Source organism: Phocoena phocoena, chromosome 3 (genome assembly GCF_963924675.1).
Source record: "Phocoena phocoena chromosome 3, mPhoPho1.1, whole genome shotgun sequence".
NCBI lineage: Eukaryota > Metazoa > Chordata > Mammalia > Artiodactyla > Phocoenidae > Phocoena > Phocoena phocoena.
Genome location: NC_089221.1, coordinates 105,839,763 through 105,849,395, shown reverse-complemented (window position 1 = coordinate 105,849,395; position 9,633 = coordinate 105,839,763). Strand labels below are relative to the sequence as shown.

The window sequence follows — 9,633 nt, the reverse complement described above, 5'->3', positions numbered from 1 at the left end:
AATTACAAAAGGAAAAAGCTCATTGGTAAAGGCAAGTATACAGTGAAGGTAGTAAATCAACCACATACAAAACGAGTAGGAAGGTTAAAAGACACAAGTAGTAAAATTATTTATATCCACAATAAGCAGTTAAGGGATTCACAAAACAATTAGACACAATTGTCATAACTTGGAGGTAATTAAGACATCCTTCAGTAGGTTAATGGATAAGTAAAATGTGGTACATCCAGACAATGAAATATTACTCAGCACTAAAAAGAAGTAATTAAGTTATGGAATGATATGGAGAAATCTTAAATGATATTACTAAGTTAAAGAAGCCAATCAGAAAAGGCTATATCCTATGTGATTCCAACTATGTAACATTCTGGAGAAGGCAAAACTACAGAGACAGGGAACATCAGTGATTACCAGAGGTTAGGAAGGAGAGAGGGATGAATCAGGGGAGCACAGAGGATTTTTAGGGCAGTGAGCCTATTCTGTATGATACTATAAAGGTGGACACATGTCCTTATACTTTTGTCAAAATCTATAGATTGTGCAACACCAAGAGTGAATTCCTAGTGTAAACTTTGAACTTGGGGCGATTATATGTCAATGTAGGCTCACCAATTAAAACATATGCAGGGGGCTTCCCTGGTGGCGCAGTGGTTAAGAATCTGCCTGCCAGTGCAGGGGACACGGGTTCGAGCCCTGGTCCGGGAAGATCCCACATGCCGCAGAGCAACTCAGCCCGTGCGCCACAACTACTGAGCCAGCGCTCTAGAGCCCACGAGCCACAACTACTGAGCCTGAGTGCCACAGCTACTGAAGCCTGCACGCCTAGAGCCCGTGCTCTGCAACACGAGAAAAATGAGAATGAGAAGCCTGCGCATCACAACGAAAAGTAGCCCCCGCTCACCACAACTAGAGAAAGCCCGCACACAGCAACAAAGACCCAACGCAGCCAAAAACAAATAAATTAATTAATTAAAAGCAAAAAAACTTATGCACCACTCTCTTGCAGGATGTTGATAGTGGAGGAAGCTGGGTGGGGGCAAGTATACACCCTATTTTCCATTCAACTTTGCTGTGAACTTAAAACTGCTCTAAAAAATAAAGTTCATTTAAAAGACAAAAAACAAAATGAGGCATCACCTTGTTCCAGTAATGTGGGCAGATGCTGGAGAGATGGGTAACATCAAGTGTTGGGGAGGGAAGGATATCACGCCCTACTGGTGGGTATGTGGATGGGTGCACACTCCACGGCACAACCTGGCAAAGCTCAAGTGCCATTTGTCAGCTAATGTGTGCACATTTCTAGAACCTGTTCCTGAGTACCTACCACAAAGACAGTCTCACACACATCCGTAAGGGGACTTACAGAGAATATACATTTCAATACTGTTTGTTGGAGGCTATCTGGGTGCTCATTACCTGGAATGAGGGAAGGGAAGACAAATAGGTCAAATATGGTGACTGTAGCAGTTAGAATGCCACAGACTTGAAAAACATATGGCAACATGTATAATATTAAAAACAGTGAAAAAAGATATAGAATGAGCTATAGAACATAGTACCACTAAAAGTGAATTTTAAATATATGGACCCCAGTGAATGCATACAAATAAAAGGATCCACATTAAAGACATCAGAATAGTTTCCTATGTGGGAAGAGGGAAATAGGAGTAAGGAATCTGCATAAAAGTTTTAAAAAGTTAAAACAAAAAACCAAACTACATTAAACAGCAGCTTTGTGTGGACCAATGGTAATGATATGGCATAAACTAAGAAGTGTGGTTAATTTAAACCTTTGCACCTGAGCTCCAACTAAAGCTAGAGATGGATAGATTAGAGAGAGATTGATAGACAATAGAGAGATAGATGATAGATAGATAGATAGATAGATAGATAAAAGAAAGCATTCTCTCTCCCATTATGGCCACTGAAATATCATCACTACCGCTGCCACCCCAGAGAGTTCCATTCTCAACCCATTTGACCTTAGTCTTACATGTAACTTTGAAGCTCTTTATACAAAAACAGTTAATAAGGTCTTTTATTTCAGATGTAAATACTGTCCATCTAAACTTCTACCCTCATCTCAGTAAGTCCTCTCGCATTTTCTACACCTTGTGCTGCAATTTCTGATGTCTCCCCTGCTTGCTACAACCTGATATGAACCATACACTTGGGAGAATAGAGAAAGGGTCTCCTTACCTAGAGGGAGAGAGAGCATCGTGGAGGGAAAGAACAGCATGTGCAAATGTGTGGTGGCATATAGGGCACATTTGGAGAAGCGCATTTAGATCACTGAGAACCCTGGTCTGACTGCAATTTAGAGTGAGCTCTAGGAGATGACTCTGCAGAGGGAAACAGGGTCAGATCAGTTTACAGATGATTTTAAGTGAGGCTAAGGAGTTTGAATTTGCACCTGAGGCAAATGCAGTCATTGAAGAATGTTAAGCAAGAACGGAGTGACTTGATTGGATTTGTATTTAGAATGATCACTCTGACTGCAGTGTGGAGAAAAGGCGGCGGGGGGGGGGGGGGGGGGGGGGGGGGGGGGGGGGCGCAGGAATGAGGGAGCCAGTTAGAAGGATGTGGCCATCCTCCAGGCTACAGCATTCATTAATTTAACAAAAGACCTTGGTAGTGAGGCAAGAGATAGATGGGCTCCAGGCTAGACATTTACAACTGGCCTCCTGTTCACACCTCCTGGGGAGAGAAGAAGATGAGCTCCAGGCCGGACATTCATTACCAGCCCCTGTTTACATTTCCTGAAGCAAGAGACAAATGGACTCCAGGACTACATATTTATGACCGGACTCCTGTCTATATTTCAAGATCTGCACCTCGATATAAAAATCAGCAGCAGGAATAGGGTAAATAACCGGACATTGGGCATTTTATGGCAGGGACACGGTGGGACTAAACCCTATTAAAGGATCAAGAGGTCACACACTTCCCATCCTTGGGGCAAGGGAGACACTACGCATGCGCAAAAGCCTTCACAGGGTCAAAATGGCAGGAGATGCCAGACCATAGTGAGTCCTGCTATCTCCTCCCAGAGGCCTTTGCGGTGGGATCCATCTTAACTTAGGGGTGCGTACGCACCCAGGGGAGGGTCCAGAAGCAAATTAGCCATAGGGTCAAAACAATATGATCGGCCAAAAAGAAGAAAAAGACCCAGGAGACTGACCCCCTTATAAAGGACTTAAACTTCCCAAAGGCGCAGCTCTCTCTCTCCGTCCGCCGGTGCGTCTTTCCGCGTGTACTTTGTTTTTCCAATAAACTTTTTACTTTTCTCTTTACCTTCTGCCTCCTTGCCTGAAATGTTTCTTGACAAGGAAGGTAAGAACTAGGGACCCAGCCCTTAGCTGCTGGCCCCTGTGGTCCAGTGTTTAGGACTCCCATTCCTGGAACTAAGATCTTGCTTCCTACTACTGCTTGCTGCAAGCTGCCGCTTTCTGCTGCCTGCGTCCGAAATCAGTAGCCTGACTCTCTTAGTGGATTAGGCATCCAATTGTAAAGTCAGAAGACTAGATAAAATGGTTTCCACATGTCCCTCCCAGCTCTATGATTTTCAAATCCTGCTTATTTTATATTCAATCAAAGAAGGGAGTGAGGAAGAATAAGCAGAGAAATTGGTAAATTTGTGATCAATATGCAGAACTCACAATCAGCAGACAGGAGGCATTAAAGGCTATATATGATGCTGATTGCTTGATCACTCTCTGTGAGCAAGCACACTACAATTAATGATAAAATTTTTTGATTCAGGTGAGAATCAAACTGTTTTTAAAAGTTTTAGTGTTTGAAATGGTATGGGAAAACTCTTGAATTTAATGCTGAATATTCTAAATAGGGACAGAAATATTTTAACTTCACTAGAGTCACTTCTGTGTCCCCCATCCCAAATAAGATTGGATTTGATAGGAAAATCTAGGGCATTGCCATGACAATTACCAGGCTTAATCTTAGTTCCACTTAGGCTTTATATAACTCCAACCAGATAAAACGCAGAGGGCAGTAAGTGGCAGAAATGGGTGCTCACCTCTGCCTCTCTTTATCAGAGTTCCGACTCCAACAGTAAAGAAACATGACATTAAACCACTTTTACTCAACCCTGGCTGCATGTTAGAATTACCTGAGGGTCTTTTACAAATTCTTATGCCTAGGCCCCATTCCTAGAGTGTCTCACTTAATTGATCTGGAGTGAGAAGGCTTTTAAAGCTTCCCAGGCGATTTTCATGTGCAACCAGAGTTTAAAACCACTGCACCAGGTAATTATCACAGCAATTCTCAAGATGCCCCCCAGGGATGGCTGGAAGTTGGGAATGTCTTCCAAGTGGCCAGCAAACTGAATTCTTGCGTGTTTGGGTTATTTTATGGTTTGCCAAAAAAATAACAGAAATATCACATTAAAAATAAATCAATTCTATCACTGGTGTCCCATCTAAAGGTTAACAGTGTTTTCATAAATCTAGTTTGGTAGTTTTATAGAGTTTTTTGGGTTTTGTTTTTTATTTTTTAATGGAGCAAGAGGAAGTAGGAGGAAAGGGAAGGGAGGGAGGAAATGCAGAGATCACTAAGAGGGTTCTCACACAAGAGTTTGAGAACCTCTGGGTTTAAGGAGCTGGGTCCAGCATAAGGAAACAGCAGTTGTGCAGGACACCACCTGTTTCCCATCATGCCCTTGGGGGAATTTTGAGCTCTGTCATAATTATAGTCTTCTACATTATAACATGAAATCGCTAGATTTTTTTTTTTTAAGGATCGTGGATCGTAGATCGTAATACTACCAAGTGACCTAGCGAGCGCTCTCTTCTCTCTCTCTCTCTCTCTCTCTCTCTCTGAAAAAAAGCCCCAAATCAATAGAGGGTTCTTATCGCATCTTTAAAGTTTCACAAATAGGTCTTAGGAATCATCCAGCATCCTGTGGTTTCCATAGCTGGACAACTCTTAGATCTTATCAGCCTGCTGAACTGTTCCTTTTTCAGAAACACATACCATCCAAAATGTTTCTGTTATCCTTGCTTTTAACTGTTGTGAGTGAATCAAAGCAGCTAAATTTGATATGAAGTCATCATTTCCTTCAGGATTTAACTCATCTTTCTGGGCCTGAAATACTGAACAAGCAATGCCTTGGCCTCATCCGAATCCTATGAATGTATTTTTCACCCAACAAATTCTATTTCAGTAAGAGACCCATTTTACTGAATAACAACATTGATGAGTACGTGAGAATATACATACTTCATCTTGTGATGGAAGCCCAGTATCTTGCTCTTGATCATGTTCTGTAATATGAACTATGGATAGTTTGAAATGTAGCCAGTTCCTTTCTATTTCCACACTGCTATAGACTGAATATTTGTGTTCCTCTCAAATTCATATGTTGAAACCTAATTCTCAGTGTGGTAGTATTTGGAGGTGGGGCCTTTGAGAGGTGGAGTCCTCATGAAGGGAATTAGTGACTTTATATCTATGAACCAGAAGTAGGTCCTCACCAGAAACTGAATCTGCCAGGACCTTGATCTTGGACTTTCCAGCCTCCAGAACTGTGGGAAATAAATTTCTGTTGTTTATAAGCCACTCAATTTATGGGATTCTGTTAGAGCAGCCTGAACTGACTAAGACACCATTTATCAACCCAGAGCCTCTCTTTTTCTTTCCAAGGAGACTGGGTCTACATTGATGTAATTAAAGTTCCTCCCCAGGGTTCCTCTGGGACCCTTCACAGTAACTGTGCATCCCTTCAGAGTGATGTTGACATTTTCTGGGATATCAACAGTCCAATTGCTTAGGATGGTCTTCATTCTCACAGTAGATGTGGCAAAGAGCTCAAGGTTTTTTGAAATTGATAGAGGTAGGGGTTTTATTTACAGTATTCTTTCTTTTCTATCATTGTAAAATAGTACTATTATTATATAAAAATAATTATGTATTAGTTTTCTAGCACTGTCATAGCATCGTACCACAAACTAGGTGGCTTAGAACAACCAAAATTTATTGTACACGGTTCTGGAGGTCAGAAGTCTGAAATTAAGGTGTCAGGCAGGGCCCTGTTCCCCCTGAAACCTGTAGGGAAATCCCTCCTTGCCTCTCCCTAGCTTCTGGTGGTTTGCTACCAATCTTTGGTGTTCCTTGGCTTGCAGCCACATAACTCCAATGTCTTCATTGTCACATGGTGTTCTCACTACTTGCCACTGCTTTCACAAGACCATCTTTTTTTAATTTATTTTTTGGCTGCGTTGGGTCTTCGTTGCGATGTGCGGGCTTGTCATTGCAGTGGTGGAGCACGGGCTCTAGGCATGGAGGTTTCAGTAGTTGTGGCCCATGGGCTCAGTAGTTGTGGCTCACGGGCTCTAGAGCACAGGCTCAGTAGTTGTGGCGCACGGGCTTAGTTGCCCTGTGGCATGTGGGATCTTCCTGGACCAAGGATCGAACCTGTGTCCCCTGCATTGGCAGGCGGATTCTTAACCACTGCACCACCACGGAAGTCCCAAGACCATCTTCTTATAAGGACACCAGTCATGACTTTATCTTAACTAATTACATCTGCAACGACCCTATTTCCAAATACCCTCACGTTCTGAGATATTAGGGGTTAGGACTTAACATATCTTTCTGGGGGACACACTTCAACCTATTTCAATATTCAACCAGATTATTTAGAGTTTTTTTAATGTAAAAATCTGAATCTTTAAAGAAATCAATTCATTAACCTCTGCATGCCAAGATAATTTTTGAAGAAGCTGTTTCATTTCTGGTGCTCTTCACAAAAGGCCTAAAGGTGAAGTGAATCTCTGCAATGAAAAGAGAGATCCTTGACGAAATGAATATGCCCTTGGGACTATTCCTCTATAATTTATCTTCTTTTTTTTTCAATTAAAGCAAAAGAGAAAAATGGAAGGAATTTCTCTCCTGGTTATTTTTTACCAAATTTTAGTTGGGAGCTTACCTTAAAACCTTGAGTTGTGTTGGAGAAGAGAAGGTTTTTAGGGAATATGCAGTTTCCATCTTTATTACTGTGAAACCTGAGAACCTAAAAAGACTGAGGAAAAAAGCCACTCTAATTTTTGAAAGCTATTTTTTTTCTGTTTACAGTGCTTATGACAACTTGAATCAGAAAGATTTGATGATATAAAATGTCATTCCTCAAGATTTTTTATTGGTAAAATGACCCACATTTTTTTCTATGCTATTGAATAAAATTTTATCCTTCAACATATTGAACGAAAAAGAGTATCCCTATCAAGGATCTAATGTCATGAAACCAAAGAGGAAAAGTTCATATTTCTTCTTTCATATGAGCTTATAGTAAAAATACTTATGAGTAAAGAGAGAGATATAAATAGGTAGGTGGGTAAATAGCAAAATACTAAATAGTACTTTACTTTTCCAGTACTGCTGTGACAGAGTAAAGCACTATCCACACAAGCCAAGAAGACAGAGTATTGGAGTCCTCACTTCAAAGAACACATGGGGATGGGGATAGAATGGGCATGGGGATAGAATGTCTTGATGCACACTGCCCCAGCCCTAGGTGAGTGTGGTCAGGCCCATGCCTTGCAGTGACAGGTCCAACTCAAACTGCTATAAGAAAAGACAAAAAGTCTTGTAACTAATTAAACATGACTGGACAAAGTGGCTCAGCAATGTTCCCAGGATTCAGCTCTCTCACACCTTCTTTTCCCTCTGCTTTCCTTTGTGTTGGCTTGACTCTTTACATGGAGGCACTTGGCAGGCTGACTCAGCTTCAAGTCCAACAGAAAGGAAACACATTTCTGTAGTTCCAAGTGGGATCCCCAAAACTGGAATACTTGACCATCGTGAACTGTGGCCAATAGGATGAAAGTCCTTATTAGACAGCCTGAGGTCAGTGGCCACTCCAAAGTGAGGAGATTGGATCAGCATTACATGAACTCCAAAGGCTATGTGGGGGAAAGACTGCCCTACACACAATCAAGAGCTGCTCCTTGGGGCTCAGAGACTGGGTGAGCAAAACAACCAATGTCCATTTCACATGAGGATAAAGAATCCAGAAGAGGAAGAGGTCTATTTGGGGAAATGAACTGGACCTTAAGTCTCCTTTTCCAAAGTGGTGATAGACACACAATTAAATTTTACTTTTTCTGTGGTCCATCAAAAGTAGCATATCAAATGGTAACTACTCTAATACTACAACATGGATGAACCTCAAAAACATTACACAGTTGACCCTCACGGAGTCAAAACTCCACGTATAACTTTAAAGTCAGTCCTCTCTATCCACGTTTCCACATATGGGGATTCAACCAACTTCAGGTTGTATAGTACTGTAGTACATACTTACGGAAAAAAATACGTGCATAAGTGGACCGGGCCAGTTCAACCCATGCTGTTCAAGAGTCAAATGTACTAAATAAAACAAGCCAGACACAAAAGGTCACATATTATATGATTCCATTTATATGAATATCCTGAAAAATACATCCACAGATTCAGAAATCAGATTGGTGGTTGTTAGGCATTAGCTTGAGAGGGGAATGGGGACTAAGCACTTAATGGGCACTGGGTTTTCTTTTGGGGTGATGAAAATATTTTGGAATTTGTTATAGGTAATGGTCCCATGACACTGTGAATGTACTAAATGCCACTGAATTATGTACTTTAAAACGGTTAATTTCATGTTATGTGAATTTCTCTTCAATTAAAAAAGAAGATCCCGGGCTTCCCTGGTGGTGCAGTGGGTGAGAGTCCTTCTGCCGATGCAGGGGACACGGGTTCCCGCCCCGGTCCGGGAAGATCCCACATGCTGCGGCGTGGCTGGGCCCGTGAGCCATGGCCGCTGAGCCTGCGCGTCCGGAGCCTGTGCTCCGCAACGGGAAGAGGCCACAACAGTAAGAGGTCCGTGTACCGCAAAAAAAAAAAAAAAAAAAAAAAAGATCCCTAGTCACTGTGCAAAACTTAATCTGGGTAGAATCCCTCATCTTTTCTTTCTTTCCACCTCTCTATCACTTAAGTGCTGTTGCCATCTAAAACATTTGATCTACACTCGAGAAGTAGCCTCCTTGTCCTCGCTTCTCATCTAAAGCCAGCCATCCAGAAGCCTCCTGGCCATAAAATTTTAGGTGGTTTTATAGGAATTGGCCTTTGATCACTCACTCACTCCCCATTCACCATCCCTGTCCCCAACAAATAGGCAGCTGGTGTGCTTTGGCTTAGGGCATATTCTATTCCTTCATTTTCTGCCTTCTGCGGAGGTGGTACCGTTTTCAGTGCGTAAGAATTTAGCTAACACTGCATTGATAAGTTCCAGTTTCACATTTTTTTAATTCCAGGAGAGTCTCAACATATATAGGCCCATAGCAACCTTCCCAGAAATGCTCCCAGCAGAGAGTCCAGTCATTTGAAGGATGCCTCTGCTGGGTTTTGCTAAAGGCTTTATTTCGGCCCAATGTCATGTCAAAAATTTTTTTTTTTTTTTGCGGTACGCGGGCCTCTCACTGCTGTGGCCTCTCCCGTTGCAGAGCACAGGCTCCGGACGCGCAGGTTGGGCGGCCATGGCTCACGGGCCCAGCCGCTCCGCGGCATGTGGGATCTTCCCGGACCAGGGCAAGAACCCGTGTCCCCTGCATCGGCAGGCGGACTCTCAACCACTGCGCC

At 42.3% G+C, this 9,633-nt stretch overlaps 1 pseudogene; it reads right to left on the bottom strand.

Moving 5' to 3' along the window:
* Positions 1–4,944: 4,944 nt before the first annotated feature.
* LOC136120235 (large ribosomal subunit protein uL6-like) lies at positions 4,945–5,801 on the bottom strand (annotated as a pseudogene).
* Positions 5,802–9,633: the final 3,832 nt, after the last annotated feature.